Source organism: Saccopteryx bilineata, chromosome 4 (assembly GCF_036850765.1).
Source record: "Saccopteryx bilineata isolate mSacBil1 chromosome 4, mSacBil1_pri_phased_curated, whole genome shotgun sequence".
Classification (NCBI taxonomy): Eukaryota; Metazoa; Chordata; class Mammalia; order Chiroptera; family Emballonuridae; genus Saccopteryx; species Saccopteryx bilineata.
Genome location: NC_089493.1, coordinates 287,565,434 through 287,587,030, shown reverse-complemented (window position 1 = coordinate 287,587,030; position 21,597 = coordinate 287,565,434). Strand labels below are relative to the sequence as shown.

General features: G+C 48.2%; 1 protein-coding gene across 2 annotated transcripts in view; it reads right to left on the bottom strand.

Moving 5' to 3' along the window:
* The window catches only part of PDPK1 (3-phosphoinositide dependent protein kinase 1), a 79,283-nt gene that overhangs the window by 47,630 nt on the left and 10,056 nt on the right, over positions 1–21,597 (bottom strand). The window contains exon 2 of one of the 2 annotated variants that reach the window (XM_066275190.1): positions 7,200–7,283. The exons of the other annotated variant lie outside the window; for it this stretch is intronic. The gene's annotated coding sequence lies outside the window, so the exon portion shown is untranslated. The remainder of the gene's footprint in view (positions 1–7,199; positions 7,284–21,597) is intronic. 2 annotated transcript variants of the gene reach the window in all.

Genomic DNA, 21,597 nt, shown 5'->3' with positions numbered 1-21,597 from the left:
AGACGATTTACAGCAACCAGAGACAGCATAGTATACTTTAGGAGGACAAATAAATAAATAAGAATGATTAAATGTGTTTCCAATACACAGAGACACCTAATGCTGGCTAGAATGAAGACTAAGAAAAAAGCAAGTATACTCCTGTAACTGCAGCTGGCATGGTAAACCTGTGCTGTTAAAATGTTTCTGGAAAGCAATTTGGTAATTTGTTAACAAAGCAACAACAGAACAGTTGTCAACAAAATATAGAAATATTGAAGAGATGTGGGTATAAATACAGTTAAAAATTTAGGTGGGGCCCTGGTCGGTTGGCTCAACGGTAGAGCGTCGGCCTAGCGTGCGGAGGACCCGGGTTCGATTCCTGGCCAGGGTACACAGGAGAGGCGCCCATTTGCTTCTCCACCCCTCCGCCACGCTTTCCTCTCTGTCTCTCTCTTCCCCTCCCTCAGCCAAGGCTCCATTGGAGCAGGGATGGCCCGGGCGCTGGGGATGGCTCTGTGGCCTCTGCCTCAGGCGATAGAGTGGCTCTGGTCGCAATATGGCGACGCCCAGGATGGGCAGAGCATCACCCCCTGGTGGGCAGAGCGTCGCCCCTGGTGGGCGTGCAGGGTGAATCCCGGTCGGGCGCATGCGGGAGTCTGTCTGTCTCTCTCCGTTTCCAGCTTCAGGGAAATACAAAAAAAAAAAAAAAAAAGTTTAGGTGGACATTAAGAAGAAGATGAGGCCCTGGCCAGTTGGCTCAGCGGTAGAGCGTCGGCCTGGCGTGCGGGGGACCCAGGTTCGATTCCCGGCCAGGGCACATAGGAGAAGCGCCCATTTGCTTCTCCACCCCCCCCCTTCCTCTCTGTCTCTCTCTTCCCCTCCCGCAGCCAAGGCTCCATTGGAGCAAAGATGGCCCGGGCACTGGGGATGGCTCCTTGGCCTCTGCCCCAGGCGCTAGAGTGGCTCTGGTCGCGGCAGAGCGACGCCCCGGAGGGGCAGAGCATTGCCCCTGGTGGGCGTGCCAGGTGGATCCCGGTTGGGCGCATGCGGGAGTCTGTCTGACTGTCTCTCCCTGTTTCCAGCTTCAGAAAAATACAAAAAAAAAAAAAAAAAGAAAGAAAGAAAAAAGAAAGAAGATGAACCTGACCAGGCGGTGGCGCAGTGGATAGAGTGTCAGACTGGCATGTGGAGGATCCAGGTTCGAGACTCCGAGGTCGCCAGCTTGAGCGCGGGCTCATCTGGTTTGAGCAAAAGCTCACCAGCTTGGACCCAAGGTCCCTGGCTCTAGCAAGGGGTTACTCGGCCTGCTGAAGGTCCACCAGTCAAGGCACATATGAGAAAGCAATCAATGAACAACTAAGGTGTCGCAACGAAAAATTGATGATTGATGCTTCTCATCCCTCTCTGTTCCTGTCTGTCTGCCCCTATCTATCCATCTCTCTGACTCTCTCTCTGTCTCTGGAAAAAAAAGAAAGAAAGAAAGGAGATGAGATAGCATCAACTCAGAAATACATAAAAGTTGCACCCACAACCATAAAAAAAAGTTTCTAGTTCTGACCCCAAAGTGTTTTAGTGGTGACATCATTAGCTTACTCACCACCAGATTGCTGGAGTACAGGAAATAAACTCAGAGCACCCAGATCTGTTTCTAATAGTACTCTCTGTTAAAGAACCCAGGACAGCACTTGACTCCATGTCTTGGAACAGAAGAAAGACAATCAATATGATGCAAGAACCCTTTGCTGAGTCTGAAAAGGAAGTACCTACACAAGTTATGGAAGCAGGAAAGGGCAGGGAAACTGTCCTGTAGGGGCTGCTACTGGCTAACTTATGCTGTAAACACTTAAAAAAGACCAGTACGTATAGCTAATCGGAATAAGCTGAAACTGGGAAAAATCACTGAGTCTATAACAATACATACAGATGATGAAAAAAAGTATATCAATATTATAACATAACAATTGAATGCTTAATTTTATAAGTTTGAATATTTAAGGGAATGCAGCCATACAAAGCTGTTGCTTGTATTGTGTATATATCTGTTCATAAAAATAGACAAATTCCCTCTCTCTACCTAAACAGGGAAAGGAGACACAGAAAGCTAGAAAGAAGTCAGTCCTGCAGAACCTGCACCAAGAACAAAAAGACAGGTGGGCACAAAGTAATCAACAGTGTGCAGCAGGTGACAGCTCAGCCACCACAAGATGCTCATCTTGAGATGCGCAAAACACATAACAAAGTCAAAAACAAATCTAGACAGAACATCCTGTAACCCAAACATGACAAGCACGGAGGTGGAGAAGGGAGGCAGCAGATGGCAAGAACAAGCAGGGGCATGGGCGTCCCCCGCAGTGCCGTCGAAACCTCAGCTCCACACGGCAGGCAGGCTCAGGCAGGGTCACCCCAGAATACACACCCCATCCCTGCTCCCAACCAGACAGCCATCATCAAGGACTCGAAGCTGCAACACAGCCAGGTGGAGGCAGGCATCTTTTACTTAAAAGTCTGCTAAGATCATTATAACTCCAGGCAAAGTATGAAAATATAAGGAACTAACCAAACATGTATCAATGAAATATTGGGAGAATATGACTGACTTTGTAAAACACATCTATGAAAATCTGATTTTTAAAAATACTTTACTTATTGCCTGACCTCTGGTGGATCAAGCGTCGACCTGGAATGCTGAGGTCGCCGGTTCAAAACCCTGGGCCTGCCTGGTCAAGCCACATATGGGAGTTGATGTTTCCTGCTCATCCCCCCTTCTCTCTCTCTCTCTTTCTCTAAAATGAATAAATAAAATTTTAAAAAATATTTAGAGAGAGAAGAGAGATAGAGAGAAAGGTGGGAGGAGGAGCAGGAAGCATTGCTTCTCGTATGTGCCTTGACCAGGCAAGCCCAGGGTTTCTAACCAGCGATCTCAGCATTCCAGGTCAACACTTTATCCACTGCACCATCACAGGTCAGGCTAAGAGAATCTGATTTCTTTTTAAAACCTTTTTTTGGCTCTGGCTGTGTGGCTAAGTGGATAGAGTGTAGGCCCGGCATATAGACATCCCGGGTTGATGATCCCATGCTAAAGCTGGGTAGCCTGTGCTCAAGCTGGCAGCCTTAGGGTGTCAACAATGCTCTATCCATTGTGCCACCACTGGTCAGGCTCAGATATAAAGTTTTTAAATAACAAAATATGACAGGCTGATTCATGGATCTGGAAAAATGTCATAGTGAATCACATGCTTCCAGACCAGAGATAATCCAGCAAAGGTGCCAGCATAGCTGTCATAAAGGTTTCCGGCACAAGCAGGGAGGGGATAGCCCATTGCTTCTCCTCAGCAGACAGAACCTCAACACTGGGAGGCGCCGTAAGTGACATCCAAGAACACAGTTCCCCAAAGGGTCTGCTGCAACGGTTGAGGAGGCAGGGCACAGCAGGTGTTTGCAAGTCCACGGAAACAAGGAGGCACTGGAGATCTGGGTGTCACCACCATCAAACAGACAACGCTGATTCTCAAATGCTCTTAGACGACCTAACACAGTGAAGGGGGCTGCAGGAGCACTCACCGAGGCAAGCTGTCTTCAGCGCAAGCTTCCTGACTGCTAACTGAACAAAGTGCCCGGTGCGGAGAGAGCAGTCCCCGAACAACAAGAAGGTTAAGTCTAACGAAACTCTGCTTTATAAGCACAGGTTTCTGAGAGCTTTATTTTCTTTTTGTCAAAGTGGTTATCTTTTGTTATAAAAAGGTCTCTAAAACAGATTTTCAAAGGAGAGCACTGTCCTTTAGAAAATAGAGGTTTGTACCCAACCTGGGCTAGGCCAACCCTGAGTGCAGGTGCGAACCAGGTGGACGGCCCTAACCCAACAGATCCAGTGACATGGAGCAACACCAGGCCACCCACTGAGGAGGGAGCAAGTAGAGCATTGCGCTGGCTAAAACCTGCTCATTTCCCTCTCTGACACTTGTCCATACATGAGGATGTGTCATGGAAAATGCTCAGGACACCTGAGCAAGTGAGAGAGGAGAGAGTAGGTGAGAAAAACACTGAAATTTGGAGGATAAAAAGTGAGAATTTTGTTGTCACTGATGGTGTTTGTTGGGGTGGCAGACAGTGGGACATGATTCAGGCAGAAAGAGTCACAGAGATGGCACTACAAACTGCCCATCTCTGCAGAATTTAAGTGACAGATGTGCTGCTTCATGTCCACACATGTGGACGTAGAGGACTTCAAGCTTGACACTAGAGCAGCCCAGCCCAAAAGCACCTGCTCAGACTAGATGTGCTACCACAGTTCCTTCCCCAGGTGAGCATGTGTGTCCAGTACATGGGAATGGGTTCAGTCCTGACCTATGTGGGGTTCATCCTGGGAACTACCGTGGCAACACCAAAGTATAGTCCACTAGTAGGAAGCCCATACTATGAGGTCTGGGCCTCAGGGAGTTTGGGGACCCTGATGCATATTCCATACCAGTGTTCTCAGCTGGGGCAATTGTGCCCCATCCCTGGCACAGACCTTCGGCAATGTCTGGAGACACTGGGTTGCCATACCAGGGAAGGAAGAAAGTGTTCAAGTGTTACTGGCATCAAGTGCATAGGGGCAGGGATGCAGTAATACCCTACAATACACAGGACAGTTCCTGTTTGAGAGGTCCTGATCTATCCTGTAGACCAGGGGTCCCCAAACTTTTTACACAGGGGGCCAGTTCACTGTCCCTCAGACCATTGGAGGGCCGGACTATAAAAAAAACTATGAACAAATCCCTATGCACACTGCACATATCTTATTTTAAAGTAAAAAAACAAAACGGGAACAAATACAATATTTAAAATAAAGAACAAGTAAATTTAAATCAACAAAATGACCAGTATTTCAGTGGGAACTATGGGCCTGCTTTTGGCTAATGGGATGGTCGATGTGCTCCTCTCATTGACCACCAATGAAAGAGGTGCCCCTTCCGAAAGTGCAGTGGGGGCCGGATAAATGGCCTCAGGGGGCCGCAGTTTGGGGACCCCTGCTGTAGACTCTACCCTCTTTCCTGAAGAACCCCAAGGGTACAGTGACTGTCCTCAAAGCACTCAGCAGTAGGGCAGGCCCTGTGTGCAGTGACACCCTGTGCCACTCCTTAGAGCAGCAGAGAAAGAAGCCCAGCGACAGGAAGCAGCTTTCCACAGAGGGAGCTGTACCAGGTTAAAAAAATCTTGGCCCGGGCTGGGTGACTGACTCAGTAGAGAGAGCATTGTCCCAGCGAGCCAAGGTCACTAGTTTGACCCCTGCCCAGAGGGTCTAGGGGGAGCAGCTGGAGAACTGCGGCACTGTCCAGGGGGGTGACAACCTTAGATGGCGCTGTGATGGCCAGGAGGGAGAAACTAACATACAGAAATGAAATGCAGTGAGAGTTAATCATGCACCATACATTTTAAGGTGTTTTTTTGTTTGTTTGTTTGTTTTCAGAGACAGAGAGAGAGAGTCAGAGAGAGGGATAGATAGGGACAGACAGACAGGAACGGAGAGAGATGAGAAGCATCGATCATCACTTTTTCGTTGCGACACCTTAGTTGTTCATTGATTGCTTTCTCATATTTGCCTTGACCGCGGGCCTTCAGCAGACTGAGTGACCCCTTGCTCCAGCCAGTGACCTTGGGTCCAAGCTGGTGAGCTTTGCTCAAACTAGATGAGCCCGCGCTCAAGCTGGCGATCTCAGGGCTTGAACCTGGGTCCTCCGCATCCCAGTCTGACACTCTATCCACTGTGCCACCTCCTGGTCAGGCGCACTACACATTTTAAAGTTTCACTTTCCCCTTTGTTGTATATTCAAAACACCGCAACCTCATGAGTCACAAAGAAAAACCAGTCATTCTGAAATCAACATCCAAGTGAAATATAGAAAGAACTTGGGACTTTGAAAATGGAAATAATAGATGATGTAATACAGTCAAAAACATACACAGCTGCTTTTCCATCACATGCTTTATGTGAAACGGCAGATCCTCCGCCAGCACCTCACAACAGCTTCAATGATTTAAGGCAAATGCAGTGCTCGAGACCATACTGCTTTTATTCACTTCATCAACAATGGTTCACTGAGCACCTACTGTCTGCAGCACACTCTCCTGGACATTGGAGAGACAGCAAAGAACAAAACCAAGCCCATGTCCTCAAAAAGACCACATTCTAATGGGGCTGAGAGATGCCCCAAAATACAGAAATCAAGTAGGAGTTAAGTGTGTCATACGGTGACAATTACTGTGAGGAAAACACAACATGGAAGGGAGATGGGAGTATTTGGATGAGAGCAGTGTACATATGAACAATCAGAGATGCCCTCACTGGGAAGGTGACACCCAGCCAAGACCCGAGGAGGTGGAAAAAGCCCCAGGGACACCCAGGGAGGGCCTTCCCCGCAGAAGACTGGCCACTGCAAAGGTCCCGAGGCAGGAGCAGCTCCAGGCTCATACTGGGCAGCTTGGCCCACAGAACAGACCACCTCCAGACAAATCCCTGGGTGCTAGGCAGGAACCTTAGCACCCCTGAAACACCCCCTCTGGACAACTCAAACCACAGGGGTGGGAGCCTGAGAAACAGCTGCCCAGCTTGACCAGGAGGTGGTGCAGTGGATAGAGCGTCGGACTGGGATGCGGAGGACCCAGCTTCGAGACCCCGAGGTCACCAGCTTGAGCATAGACAGGCTCATCTGGTTTGAGCAAAGCTCACCAGCTTGAACCCAAGATCGCTAGCTCGAGCAAGGTGTTACTCGGTCTGCTGAAGGCCCACAGTCAAGGCACATATGAGAAAGCAATCAGTGAATGACTAAGGTGTTGCAACGAAAAACTGATGATTGATGCTTCTCATCTCTTTCTGCTCCTGTCAGTCTGTCCCTATCTATCCTTCTCTCTGACTTTGTCTCTGTAAAAAAAAAAAAAAGAAAAATCTAGTATAAAAAAAAAAATCCAGTATCCAATATTCAGACCTGCTAAATATAATAAACATTTGATTTCCAAATAAGACTGAAATGCAGATGAATTTGGGGCAAGGAAATCACCCATGGATTTTGGGGGGATTTCTTTTCCCCCTGCCATCAAATCTCATAGCAGACACCTTGCCTCCTCCAAAGCTGCAGACATCAGCTTCCCTAACCCTTAGAAGACTGTCAGGGAGGTGGAAACTGAGTTTTATAATACAGAGCCATGTTTTTAAAGCATACCTCACAGTCCTTAATTACCTGGCGAGAAGACAGTGTTGCACTGGCAGATGAGGGAGTGGAGAGGTGAGACAACACATCCAGGTTTCAGGTCACGGCAAGGGTCTGAGGGAGAAGCAATCAGGAGGATGCTAGGAACGGCTTCCAGGGCTCCTGTACCTGTCTACACAGGGGAGGGGGCCCAAGTGGAGAGGCGCTTTCATCTCCAAAATGGTTTGCAGGAATTGTGTTAGGATGGGAGACACATGGTTTCTGCTCCTTGGTTTTGAAATGAAACCCTTGACAATTACAAGTGATTTATCCATTCATTCCAATAGCAGATAGTCTGAGCACCTACCTACCAATTGCCCAATCCTGTCCGAAGTCTGAGGACTAGAAGAGCCCCGAGTGAGCCCCAAGAGGCCAAGGAGTTGAATTTGGGGGAAGAAGGTTGACTGATGTTCCTCAGATCCCTCAAGCATCTTTATTTGTTGTATACCTTTATCTCTTTAGCAAGGATAAAATGCAAATTAAGCAAGGATTTCAACAGACTGAGCTTGAGAAGTTTGCAGCTTGACTCAGGGTCAGTGCAATGAGTCTTTCATTCTGAGAGGAAGCCTTTAGATCTGCACAGGGAACAAGGATTCAAAGCTGGGGGCCTGCCCTGGCCGGTTGGATCAGTGGTGGAGCGTCGGCCTGGCGTGCAGGAGTCCCAGTTCGATTCCCGGCCAGGGCACACAGGAGAAGCGCCCATCTGCTTCTCCACCCCTCCCCCTCTCCTTCCTCTCTGTCTCTCTCTTCCCTTGCCGCAGCCGAAGCTCCACTGGAGCAAAGTTGGCCTGGGCACTGAGGATGGCTCTGTGGCCTCTGCCTCAGGCGCTAGAATGGCTCTGGTTGCAACAGAGCGATGCCCCAGATGGGCAGATCATCGCCCCCTGGTGGGCATGCTGGGTGGAACTCGGTCGGGCACATGCGGGAGTCTGTCTGACTGTCTCCCCGTTTCCAACTTCAGAAAAATACAAAAAAAAATTAAAAATAAAAATAAATAAAAGTGCCCTGGCTGGTTGGCTTAGTGGTAGAGCGTCGGCCTGGCGTGCAGAGGTCCCGGGTTCGATTCCCGGCCAGGGCACACAAGAGAAGCGCCCATCTGCCTCTCCACCCCTCCCCCTCTCCTTCCTCTCTGTCTCTCTCTTCCCTTGCCGCAGCCGAAGCTCCACTGGAGCAAAGTTGGCCTGGGCGCTGAGGATGGCTCTGTGGCCTCTGCCTCAGGCGCTAGAATGGCTCTGGTTGCAACAGAGCGACGCCCCAGATGGGCAGATCATCGCCCCCTGGTGGGCATGCTGGGTGGAACCCGGTCGGGCACATGCGGGAGTCTGTCTGACTGTCTCCCCGTTTCCAACTTCAGAAAAATACAAAAAAAAATTAAAAATAAAAATAAATAAAAGTGCCCTGGCTGGTTGGCTTAGTGGTAGAGCGTCGGCCTGGCGTGCAGAGGTCCCGGGTTCGATTCCCGGCCAGGGCACACAAGAGAAGCGCCCATCTGCCTCTCCACCCCTCCCCCTCTCCTTCCTCTCTGTCTCTCTCTTCCCCTCCCGCAGCCGAGGCTCCATTGGAGCAAAGATGGCCTAGGCGCTGGGGATGGCTCCTTGGCCTCTGCCCCAGGCGCTGGAGTGGCTCTGGTTGCGGCAGAGCGACACCCCGGAGGGGCAGAGCATCGCCCCCTGGTGGGCGTGCCGGGTGGATCCCGGTGGGGCGCATGCGGGAGTCTGTCTCTCCCCGTTTCCAGCTTCAGAAAAATACAATAAATAAATAAATAAATAAATAAATAAATAAATAAATAAAAGCTGGGGGCCTACATACCCCATATTTCAGCAACTACAACTGGATTCTTTAAACCTATCTTGGCTCTTAAGACTTGTGTTGTTGTTTTTTTTTTAAATTTTCAACACACACGCTGAGATAGACACTAACTCCAGGATTATCAAAATAACAGATTGAAAAGCTTAATCATTAGTTACTACCTGGTATAAACCTTTTGTCTATGAACTAGTCATGGGCCTGGGAGAGACAATTACAATTACAGGTACAAGCAGAAAGGGTTACTACAGGACTGTTAAAACCCGCTCTCTGCGGGGTTGAGCACTGCTTCTCACTAGCTGTTTCAGAACAAGTGCTATCACCTCTCTGTGGCTCAGATCCTTTACCTCAATAGTCAGGAATGAGCCTGACCTGTGGTGGCGCAGTGGATAAAGCGTCGACCTGGAATGCTGAGGTCGCCGGTTCAAAACCCTGGGCTTGCCTGGTCAAGGCACATATGGGAGTTGATGCTTCCTGTTCTCTCTCTATCTCTCCCTCTCTCTCTCCCCCCCCTCTCTAATTAAAATGAATAGATAAAAAAAAAATCTAAAAAAAAAAAAAAATAGGAATGAGGACAATTTCCAATGAGTAAATGTATGAAAAGCACTCAGGCTGAGAGGGCGCAGGCCAGGCACACTTTTACAATGATATAACAAGGAAGACACAGACACTAAGTTTCTTTAATTAGGGGCCATCAAATCATAAAAAAAGCCCCTGGACCCCTCTCTAAGTGCTGTTTATTCCTCTGTAACTAAAACTGATTTAAGTATATACTGTATTACCAGGCCCAATTCTAACTCTGTCAGAAAAAAACAATATAGAAAGGCCGAGCTCCTGTAACACACCAGGAGACGAAAGACCAAACTCAGGGCCTTGTGTGGTCAAGATGCTGCCACAAAGCTTGAGGCTCTGGCCAGCAAGAGCAAGGATCCCAAACTCAGTTAAGTCAAGCTTGCCTTTAAGTGGTGCCTTCGTGAAGTATGCTCTGGAGCTCTGAAGGAACCGGGACAGGTACTGCCAACACAGCACAGAGAGGGGACACCTTCCAACAGCACGTGTGTAAAAGGGGTGGGAGGTTGCCATCAAATCCAACAGCTCAACCTTAAAGGGACTCTGCTCTCAGGTCAGCTGTGCTTACCGGCAAAGAACATTCTGCTAAGAACCTCCTCTCACTCCAGGAGATCTCACAAAGCAAGGCCATGCACAGAATACCTGTCCGAGGTAGGGACAGTCACCACGCTGCCTCTCCCACACCCAGACTTCCACCATGAAGAACTATGGTGGAACAGCAAAACAGAGGGCCCCAGCTCCAGGTCTGTGACTTAGCAGACACCGGGGATACCCAGGGGTGAGCCACACTCTCTGACCCATAATTTACTCTTCTATGAAATGAGGTTGATAACATCGATCCACTGCCTGAGTGCTGCTGGGCGCCAGAAACAAACACACACAAGGACCTTGTGAATGAAGTATGCAGTGCACTCACAGGGAAGACAGGGCGTGACTTACTGGCACAGGTGGTGGGAGGGGATTCTTGGGTGGAGATCCTGCCTACATGTGCTCCTAACATGAACCGTGCCATGCCACATGCTCTGTCCACCTTGGCTTTTGACAGCTGACTGGGGGCTGGCACACATAAGAAAGCCAAATGCTCTTGCACAGCACAACACAGCAAAATGCAGCTTGTCCTAACCCGTGTAGAACCACACTTAGGAGCTGAAGTTCCAGGTGGCTGGCTGGTTTTTTTTTTTTTTTTTTGTCAGAGACAGAGATAGAGTCAGAGAGAGGGATAGAAAGGGACAGACAGACAGGAAGGCAGGAAGGGAGAGAGATGAGAAGCATCAATCATCAGTTTTTCGTTGCAACACCTTAGTTGTTCATTGATTGCTTTCTCATATGTGCCTTGACCATGGGCCTTCAGCAGACCGAGTAACCCTTTGCTCGAGCCAGCGACCTTGGGTCCAAGCTGGTGGGCTTTTGCTCAAACCATATGAGCCCACGCTCAAGCTGGCGACCTCAGGGTCTTGAACCTGGGTCCTCTGCATCCCAGTACGACGCTCTATCCACTGCGCCGCCGCCCAGTCAGGCTAGGCTAGCTGGATTTAAAGGAAGACCAGATTAAGACTACTTCTACTGTTCTACACAGCAGGGTGGGCAAAGGACAAGAAGGGAGGAAGAAGTGTTCAATGGGCGCCCCTCCCTAGGTGTCACCTCATGTGACCTCCCGCTCTCCCCCCCAGCCCGTTGGAGCCTCTCAGGCTAGGTGGGCAGAGTACACAATATTGGGCTGCCAGCAGCCTCAACTCTAGTCCTCAGGCTTAACTGGTCTCAGGACTCGGTAAACGCCACGTCTGTGCATTTTACTAACCTGCACCATCAATATTAACTCTGGAAGTATGTCACCACAAACATACCGTGAAACACTGAATATAAGATTTCACTGCACGGGTGCTTAAGCTCTGCCTAATATACCTTACACAACATAAACTTGATTAACATGAACATAGGATGTATAAGGCTACCTCTGGACCAGAGGGGAAAAGATTACAACTAGAATGGCCACTCAGAGGACTTCTAAGAACTTAGCAAAATCCTACATTTAAAGCAGGGTGGTGGGCACAAGCAAGTTTGTTTTATGTTCATACTTAAAATTTTCCATATAGTTACATACACCCTTTATAGAGACAATGTTAAAGACTACTGTTCAAAATAGTTCATGAACGCCATTTTCTCTCCTTCTAAAAATCGTAAGTAACATGTAAGTGCTTATAGTCTGCCATCCACTTTTCTAAGCATTTTACATGTGTTATCACGGTTATTCCTCAAAACAATTTTTAGTGTGAAAACCACTGGCATTCTTTTCACAGATGGGGTCGCTGAGGAACAGAACAGGTCCTTGTCCATAGTGCCAGGCCCACCAGTGAAGCCTTATTCAAACTCCTGGCTCTCAAACCTTCCCAGTTAGTACCACTTAGTAGAGGGTGCATGTGACGCTGATACTCCGTGTCAGCCAGGGACAGAGAAATAGGGGCCCTAAACTAAATTGGCAGGACCTTCCCAGGAAGCATTTAGTAATCACCACCATATCATACCTTAGGCTCTTGCCTTTCTGACCCGGCATATTTCTCTACATGGAATCTAGCCAAAACAATAAAAAATTCAAAATAAGATTTAAATAAGAAAATATTCAGGCCCTGGTCCGTTGACTCAGTGGTAGAGCATCAGCTTGGTGTGTGGATGTCCTGGGTTCGATTCCCAGTCAGGGCACACAGGAGAAATGTCCATCTGCTTCTCCTCCACCACCCCCCTTGCTTGTCTGTCTATCTTTCTGTCTCTCTCTCTCTCCCCCTCTCTTCCTGCAGCCATGGCTCAACTGGAGCAAGTTGGCCCCGGGCACTGAGGATGGCTCCATGGCCTCCACCTTAGGTGCTAAGAAGAGCTCAGGAGAACACAACAGATAGGCAGAGCATCACCTCCTAGTGGGCTTGCCAGGTGGATCTTAGTCAGGGTGCATGGGGAAGTCTGTTTCTGCCTCCCTTCCTCTCACAGAATAAAAAAAGAAAACATTCATTAAGAAATGACTCATTTTCTGGCCAGAGGCTCAGCTGGTTAGAACATTGTTTGCAAGTGCAGAGGTTGCTGGTTTGATCCCTGGTCAGGGCACATACAGGAACAGCTCAATGTTCCTGTCTTTCTCCCCCTTCCTCTCTCACTAAATTAAATATACTGTATAAAAATTTAGGCCCTTGCTGGTTGTCTCAGTGGTAGAGTGTTGGCCCAGCATGTGGATGTCCTGGGTTTGATTCCTGGTTAGGACACACAGGAGAAGCGACCATCTGCTTCTCCAGCCCCACCCTCACCCTCCTACAGCCATGGCTAGATTGGTTCAAGCAAGTTGGCTAGCGCTGAGGATGGCTCCCGTGGCCTCTGCCTCAGGCGCTAAAAAGTGGCTCCATTGCTGAGCAATAGAGCATTGCCCCCTAGTGGGCTTGCCAGGTGGATCCTGGTCAGGGCACATGCGGGAGTCTGTTTCTCTGCCTCCCCCTCCTCACTAAAAATTAATTAATTAAAAATATATAAAAATTAAAAAAAAAATAATGACTCCCAACAACTGGAAATGGCCTATGTAAATGTCCACCTGTAGGATAGTGACTACTACTCTGGTTCACCCAGGGAGAGAAGTACTAGGCACTGTGGAGTGTGAAAGTAATGCCCGTGCACAAGTGCGAAAGGAAAACATCAGGAGACAAAACTGTCAGGTATACAACAGAGGTCCCAATTTGGTTAAAAGGCAGAAAGGAAACCATGATGATCTCTGAGTGAAGGAGAGACAGATCATCCAGCTGATTCCCTGTAACTATTAACCTTGACAGCTGCAGAGGACAAAGGACAAAGTCGGACATAAGCAGGGACAGCAGAAACAGCAGAGGAGGTCCTCATGGGCGGGTCCCTCTGAGGGGCCATATCACTGACATGGGGCCCACAGACCTTTTGAACTCCCTTCTACGTTCATCAGTTTCTATATTCAGGAAGGAATCATATGGATAAGGAGTATTCGCTAATGAGCAGATGAATAAACTAGTATTATTTTATTTATTTATTTATTTATTTATTTATTTTTATTTTTTTTTTTAAACTAGTATTTTAGACACATCCTAAGTGACGGGCAGAAACCACTGACTATCAGTAGGGGCCTGGCATAAAAATCCGACTGCTTTTCAAGCATGTCATCCTAGAGCTGCATCAGGAAAATCAGCAGCACTTCAAAGATAATTAATTCAATCCACATACTTAAGATTCCATACACATTAAAAGCTTTACTCATGCCTGACCAGGTGGTGGCACAGCAGATAGAGTGTCGGACTGGGATGCAGAGGACCCAGGTTCGAGACTCCGAGGTCGCCAGCTTGAGTGCGGCTCATCTGGTTTGAGCAAAGCTCACCAGCTTGGACCCAAGGTCGCTGGCTTGAACAAGGGGTTACTTGGTCTGCTGTAACCTCACAGTTAAGGCACATATGAGAAAGCAATCAATGAACAACTAAGGTGCCTCAAAGAAAAACTGATGATTGATGCTTCTCATCTTTCTGTGTTCCTGTCTGTCTGTCCCTATCTATCCCTCTCTCTGACTTTCTCTGTCTCTGTAAAAAAATAATAATAATTAAAAAAAAAGCTTTACTCAGTAAAGTCTATTATTAGTCAGAAAACAATACCAACAGCCTCTTGCTTTCTGTTTTGCTAAAATTAACAATTTAACATATTAAAGTTGACAACTAAAAGAAAAACCAAGTTTCTAATCTAAAGTCATGTAAAGTATATAAGTACTGCTTAAATACAAACCTTTCCTTGGGAATTACATTCATGCACCAAACATTTCCCCCCATGATCTAGTTTAGGAATTTGAGGGACACCTAACTTGACCAAATATAGCTTATCTGATAAGTGATGTGGTGAGGCCAGCAGGTGTTGAGCTGTTTCCTCCTCTTTCCAGCTCTCCAGCTTCCAACCCCAGCACCTTATAGGACTAACTTCCTTCAGTCTCCAAGATAACAAGGTCAAAAGGTGAAATAAAACCTAGAGTACGTGGGCACTTCCAATGCAATGAGAGCCTTTCTCTGGGGTCCCAGCCCTACCAATCCCTCTATCACCCCTCCCAGTCCCTGGTTCCCCTCTGCTGGGCTGGGGACCATTCGCGCTTCCCATTCCTCAGATTGCTGCAGAAGCCCCATCACCTTCCCCTCGCTGACGCTGACACACTAGCTCTGCCGTGCCCTCCTATGTCCTTTAACCTCCATGTGGACTAAGCTGCACTCTGTCCTTGCCAGCCCATGGCTTGTGTACCTCCTGACACAGGTCAGTAAGCCAGGACAAGTGGAAGAGGGAAACTGAGACAGACAGGTAAATGGCCAAGCAATTTATAGCCATCTAGTAAATCACAAAATCCTAGCTTCTATCCAAGTGTAAACAGTTTACACTTCTCCTCCCCAAAGGGTAAATCTTCAATACCCTACTCAGGGAGACAGCAGAAATGTAATTAATACCATTTGTATCAACCACACCCAACAACAGAAGTTAAGGGAAAAAGAAAAATCTCATTTGATACATCAGCATAAAGCTGATGAATATTCTATTAGAATCTTCCCCTAAGACCACCCACAAACTCTCAATCTTTAAAAACCCTCAAAACAGCCTGACCGGTGGTGGCGCAGTGGATAGAGTGTCGGATTGGGATGCGGAAGACCCAGGTTCGAGACCCCAAGGTCACCAGCTCCAGCGAGGGGAGCGAGGGCTCATATGGTTTGAGCAAAAGCTCACCAGCTTGAGCCCAAGGTTGCTGGCTCAAGCAAGGGGTTACTCCGTCTGCTGAAGGCCCGTGGTCAAGGCACATATGAGAAGGCAATCAATGATCAATTAAGGTGTTGCAATGCACAACAAAAAACTAATGATTAATGCTTCTCATCTCTCTGTTCCTGTCTGTCTGCCCCTGTCTATCCCTCTCTCTGACTCTCTCTCTGTCAAAAAAACAAACAAACCCTCAAAACAAAAGACCCAGGCCCTGATCCAGTGGTTCTCAAACTTTCTGAAGTCGGGGCACATTTAAAATCCTACAAATAATTGTAGGCGTACTATATACAAATTTCTGAGAAATATGTTATAATAATTAAGTCAAATATTAAAGAAAAAATACATAAAGTCCAAGTGTGCTTTTATGGTAATTAAACAAAGTAAATACAACAAAATTAAATTTATTCTGACATTAAAAACATTTTTATGTTACATTTTTTGAGTTATGCTTTTTAGAATTTGTAAAAAAGAGGGGTTAAAAAATAAAAAAATGACAAAAAAGTTATCTTTTTATTTATATAGATTCATTCTTAGTAAGATTTAGTAAATTTGGCAGGTCCCAGCGCAAATGTGCTAAGTTTTTTCATTCTTGTGTTTTTGAGAAACATGAGCCTGATGTGTCCTAGCAATTTCTTCAATGTTGGGGCATATATGTATTTAAAAGGCAAACTCTCATTTCCTCATCAATACATTGAAGAATTCTTCTCTTTTTACTCTTGTGTTGGGTGTAGAAACCCCCACCATACATATTATCTTAACTTTACACTAAATAAAGGATAAAAGAAACTTGCCTCCCGTCTTTCCAGGTAACAATGGGGGGTAGTGTAAACAATCCAGCACCCCAGTTTAACAGCCTTTTGCAACCTAATCAGGCAAAGTGAGGAGGGGGATTGGGCAGACTGTCAGCTTACAGTCAATTCCCCACACTTCTGTCCCCCAAAAATCTAAACTCCAAAAACCCTGTTGGTTTTTTGGTCCTCAACAGGCACATATTTCTCTGGAATACCATAGGGCGCACCTGGAAATCTTCTAGGGTGTGCCAGTGTCCTCGAACCACACACTGAGAACCACTGCCCTGATCAGTTAGTTCACTGGGTTAAGAGCATTGTACTGAAATGACAAGGTTGCAGGTCTGATACCTGGTCAGGGCACACATACGGGAAGCAACCAAAAAATGCACAACTGAGCCTGACCTGTGGTGGCGCAGGGATAAAGCATCGACCTGGAAATGCTGAGGTCACCGGTTCAAAACCCTGGGCTTGCCTGGTCAAGGCACATATGGGAGTTGATGCTTCCAGCTCCTCCCCACCTTCTCTCTCTGTCTCTCTCTCCTCTCTCTCTCTTTCTTCCTTCTCTCTCCTCTCTAAAATGAATAAATAAAATTAAAAAAAAAATGCACTACTGAGTGGAACAACAAATGCTTCCTTCCCCCCCACACTCTTCCCCTTCCTCTGTATAATAATCAATAGAAATTGAGCCAGCCCTGGCTGGATGCTCAGTTGATTGGAACATTGGTTGGTTGGAGCATTGTGCCAAAGCACGAAGGTTGTTGGTTTGATTCCCCAGTTGGGTCACATACAGGAACAGCTTGATGTTCCTGTCTGTCTTTCTGTCTCTCTCTCCCTGCCTCTCTCTCTCAAAAAAAAAAGTATTGGCCCTGGCCGGTTGGCTCAGCGGTAGAGCATCGGCCTGGCATGCAGGGGACCCGGGTTCAATTCCCGGCCAGGGCACATAGGAGAGGCGCCCATTTGCTTCTCCACCCCCACCCCCTCCTTCCTCTCTGTCTCTCTCTTCCCCTCCCGCGGCCGAGGCTCCATTGGAACAAGGATGGCCCGGGCGCTGGGCACTCCTTGGCCTCTGCCCCAGGCGCTGGAGTGGCTCTGGGTGCGGCAGAGCAACGCCCCGGAGGGGCAGAGCATCACCCCCTGGTGGGCAGAGCGTTGCCCCTGGTGGGCGTGCCGGGTGGATCCCGGTCCGGGTGCATGCGGGAGTCTGTCTGACTGTCTCTCCCCGTTTCCAGCTTCAGAAAAATACAAAAAAAAAAAAAAAAAACCAAAAAAAAAAAAAACCAGAGGCGGCCCTGGCTGGCTGGCTCAATGTTGGAGCATCGGCCTGGCGTGCAGGAGTCTTGGGTTCGATTCCTGGCCAGGGCACACAGGAGAAGCGCCCATCTGCTTCTCCACCCCTCCCCTTCTCCTTCCTCTCTGTTTCTCTCTTCCCCTCCCGCAGCCAAGGCTCCATCAGGGCAAAGTTGGCCCAGGCGCTGAGGATGGCTCTGTGGCCTCTGCCTCAGGGGCTAGAATGGCTCTGGTTGCAGCGGAGCGATGCCCCAGATGGGCAGAGCATCGCCCCCTGGTGGGCATGCTGGGTGGATCCCAGTTGGGCGCATGCAGGAGTCTGTCTGACTGCCTCCCCGTTTCCAACTTCAGAAAAATACAAAAAATAAAAATAAAAATCAGAGGCTTCTGTCTCCTTGAAACAAGAAAACAAACAAAAACCCCAGGCACCCCAGAATGCTACTGGCCATATAAATAAATGTCACTGGGCAGGAGCACCCCTTCAGCAGTGTAATTTCCATGGTTTGCAATGCAGAAGAGAGCCCCAGTTTATTTCTAACGGAGAATGCCTACCCAGACACCTGAAAAGGCACCATTAACAGATGTTTTCCTTTCTTGGTTCCTTATCTGCAAACTTGGAATAGTTTCTCACTGGGAACCACAGTGGCCAGTAACACACAGAGCGACTTTTTCACAGTCTTAATGGCCAACTCCCATAGTAAAACTTCCCAACATCATCAGCATGCAGAGCAAGATCTATCGTGCCTAGCATGACATGTAACCACACCTCTACCACTCACCAATTCTCACTTCACGTACCGAAACAAGCAAAGGAGGAGGATGAAAAGTAGGGCAGGCAGCCAGGCCGGTCTACATTTCGCCTTGTCATGGCCAATTCCAAGCACCTGACACATGCTTGCAGAGAGGCCAGAGTCCCGGGATGAGCCCTTAACACCCTGAGGACTATCCACCCAGTGCCAAGAGCCATCACCATCATTTTATTCAAAGTGCTTTCTTTCCCTTCGCATCAGTGCCCATCTTTCTTCCTACCAAATCCCACCTTCCTGTCTTGCTTTTGCTGTGGTTGTACAGGAGATTGGAGGGGCAAATCGGATGGTGGGTGGGAAAACAAACCAAGCTCATGACTTTCCAGAACTGCCTATCTTCTGAATTCTGGCTATAAGAAGCTCCACATTCTGCTCTTGGTTCAATCTAAAAGCCTCAAAGTAACAACCCACAGCTTAGTCTGTGACTTGAGACAAGGTCCTTAGATCATAAATAACACTGTAGCTTCACCTAAAAGAAAAGAGTTAGAACCCACCACCTACTTTCACAAAGAACCAGGACACAAATCCATCCTCTTGCTTGCAGATAAAGCGCCAAGAGACCCAGTCCACAGCCCTGAGCTGCAGGTCACACAAATGCTGATGGGATCACAAGCACGTGCTCCAGAGGGACGTGGCACACCTCTGATTGGAAACCAGTTCCATCAGTGAGTTCAGACCCACTCTGCACCTGGGAACATCTGTCCTTGCAGAGTGTCCAGGAGTGTCCCCATCTGCAGAAAGTGGCCAGAGCAGACAGGTGCCTAGGCCCCATGCAGGTTCTGACCAGGTACATCTAAGTTTGCAGCCCTTCGGGTCCCAAGTGTCTTCATCTAGAAAATGGAAGAATTCAACAGGGTAATGATCATTAAGGTCCTTCCGAAATAAAAATACTGTAGTCATGCCATGACCAGCAACAGCACATATTAGAGAGCAGGGCTGGGCCCTGGGCCTAATTCCAGTCAATCAGCACTAAGCTTATTTCACCTCTACAATGACAGTCAGTGGGCTTACGATACCCCTGACAGCATGCACCAGGGGCATGCACCTCCATGGGGTTCTTTCTGAGCCCATAACCTCAGCCTTATCACCAAAACACATCACACAAACCCAAACTGAGGCACAGTCCACGAAATACCCATTCATTACTCTTCCAAAGCATTGCCTTCATGAAAAACAAGGAAGGTCTGAAACTGTCCTAGACCAGAGAAGACCAAAGGGCAGGACTAAAGACAATGCGGACCCTGGATGGGATCCTGGAACAGAAAGAGGACACGGGGGACACTGACGCAATCCCAGACAGGTTTGCAGTTCAGTTAATAGTGGTTCCCAGGTCCATTTCTTGGTTTTGACAGATGTGGCATGGCTATAAAGACTTACGGTGAGGCAAAGTGGGGTGATAGATATTATGGGAACTCTGCGCTGTCTTTGCAACTTTCCTAAACACCTAAAATTATTCCAAAATCAAGTTTATTGTAAAAATAAGTTTGGAGGCTATTTTGATAGTCCTGAGCAAACTTAATGGATCTGAAAACATCCTGTGTCATTAAAAACCTGACTCAGAGTCACAGCTCAACACCACCTTGAAAAACATAGGGCTGGCCTGACCAGGCAGTGGCGCAGTGGATAGAGCATCGGACTGGGATGCGGAAGACCCAGGTTCGAGACCCCGAGGTCACCAGCTTGAGCCCAAGGCCCCTGGCTCAAGCAAGGGGTTACTTGGTCTGCTGAAGGCCCACGGTCAAGGCACATATGAGAAAGCAATCAATGAACAACTAAGGTATTGCAACACGCAACAAAAAACTAATGATTGATGCTTCTCATCTCTCCGTTCCTGTCTGTCTGTCCCTGTCTATCCCTCTCTCTGACTCACTGTCTCTGTAAAAAAAAAAAATAAATAAATAAATAAATAAATAAAAACAAAAAACCATAGGGCTGGCCTGACCTGTGGTGGTGCAGTGGGATAAAGCGTTGACCTGGACCATTGAGGTTGCTGGTTCGAAACCCTGGGCTTGCCTGGTTAAGGCACATATGGGAGTTGATGCTTCCTGCTCCTCCCCTTTCTCTCTCTCTCTCTCCCCTCTCTCTAAAAATCAATAAATAAAATATTAAAAAAACAAACAAAAAAAAACACATAGGGCTGCCTGACCAGGCAGTGGTGCAGTGGATGGAGCGTCGGACTGGGATATGGAGGACCCAGGTTCAAGACCCCGAGGTCGCCAGCTTGAGCACAGGCTCATCTGGTTTGAGCAAAGCTTACCAGCTTGGACCCAAGGTCGCTGGCTCGAGCAAGGAGTTAGTCTGTTGAAGGCCCATGGTCAAGGTACATATGAGAAAGCAAGCAATGAACAACTAAGGTGTCGCAATGAAAAACTGATGATTGATGCTTCTCATCTCTCTCCATTCCTGTCTGTCTGTCCCTGTCTATCCCTCTCTATGTCCTTGTAAAAAAAAAACACAACAAAAACAAAAACATAGGGCCACTGGAGGAAAATAGTACACTTGAAAAAAAAGGGGAAAAAAGCGAACACAGAAGTTTACTATAAATTCCCTAGCCCCACCACCTCCTTTAGCTCGCATTCTCCAAAAGGCCTCCATGTTTGTGTACAGCAGTCTCCCTGTGCGAGCACCAGCCAAGCACAGCCTGCCTGGTCGTCCAAGCACGCCCACTGCCTCCCTCCTCGCACTGGCACAGCACTTGGCCACGTCTGGCTCCTCTGCCTTATGGGTACCCCAGCCTCCTGGGTGCCAGATGCACTCTAGGTCTGGGCTTCTGGTGCCTCTTGGGAGCAGCCCCCACAAAGGCCAGCCAGCACTCTTCAGGAAACTGCCCTCCCCTCTTCAGGCACCATTTGCAATGGCCATGCTGTGGACGGCTTCCATTCAGCCCCTGGAGGAGGGCGGTGGTTGGTGGGGCTCAGAGAAGCGGGAACACATGCAGGCTGCCCCCATCCACTAAGCTGCAGATTCAGTCCTTTTCACCCAGGGTTCCTTCAGGCCAGGAGCATGGAGCCCTATTCTGCTCACACCTCTTCTAACGTACCACCAGCCCATCATCACCGCCCTCCAGCCCAGGGACACAAAGCTCAGTGACAACAGCTTCTGGGATGAAAAGGTTTTGTTTTGTTTTGTTTTTTTGTATTTTTCTGAAGCTGGAAACGGGGATAGACAAGACTCCCACATGCGCCCGACCAGGATCCACCCGGCACGCCCACCAGGGGGCAACGCTCTGCCCACCAGGGGGCAATGCTCTGCCCCTCCGGGGCATTGATATGTCGCAACCAGAGCCACTCTAGCGCCTGGGGCAGAGGCCAAGGAGCCATCCCCAGCACCCGGGCCATCTTTGCTCCAATGGAGCCT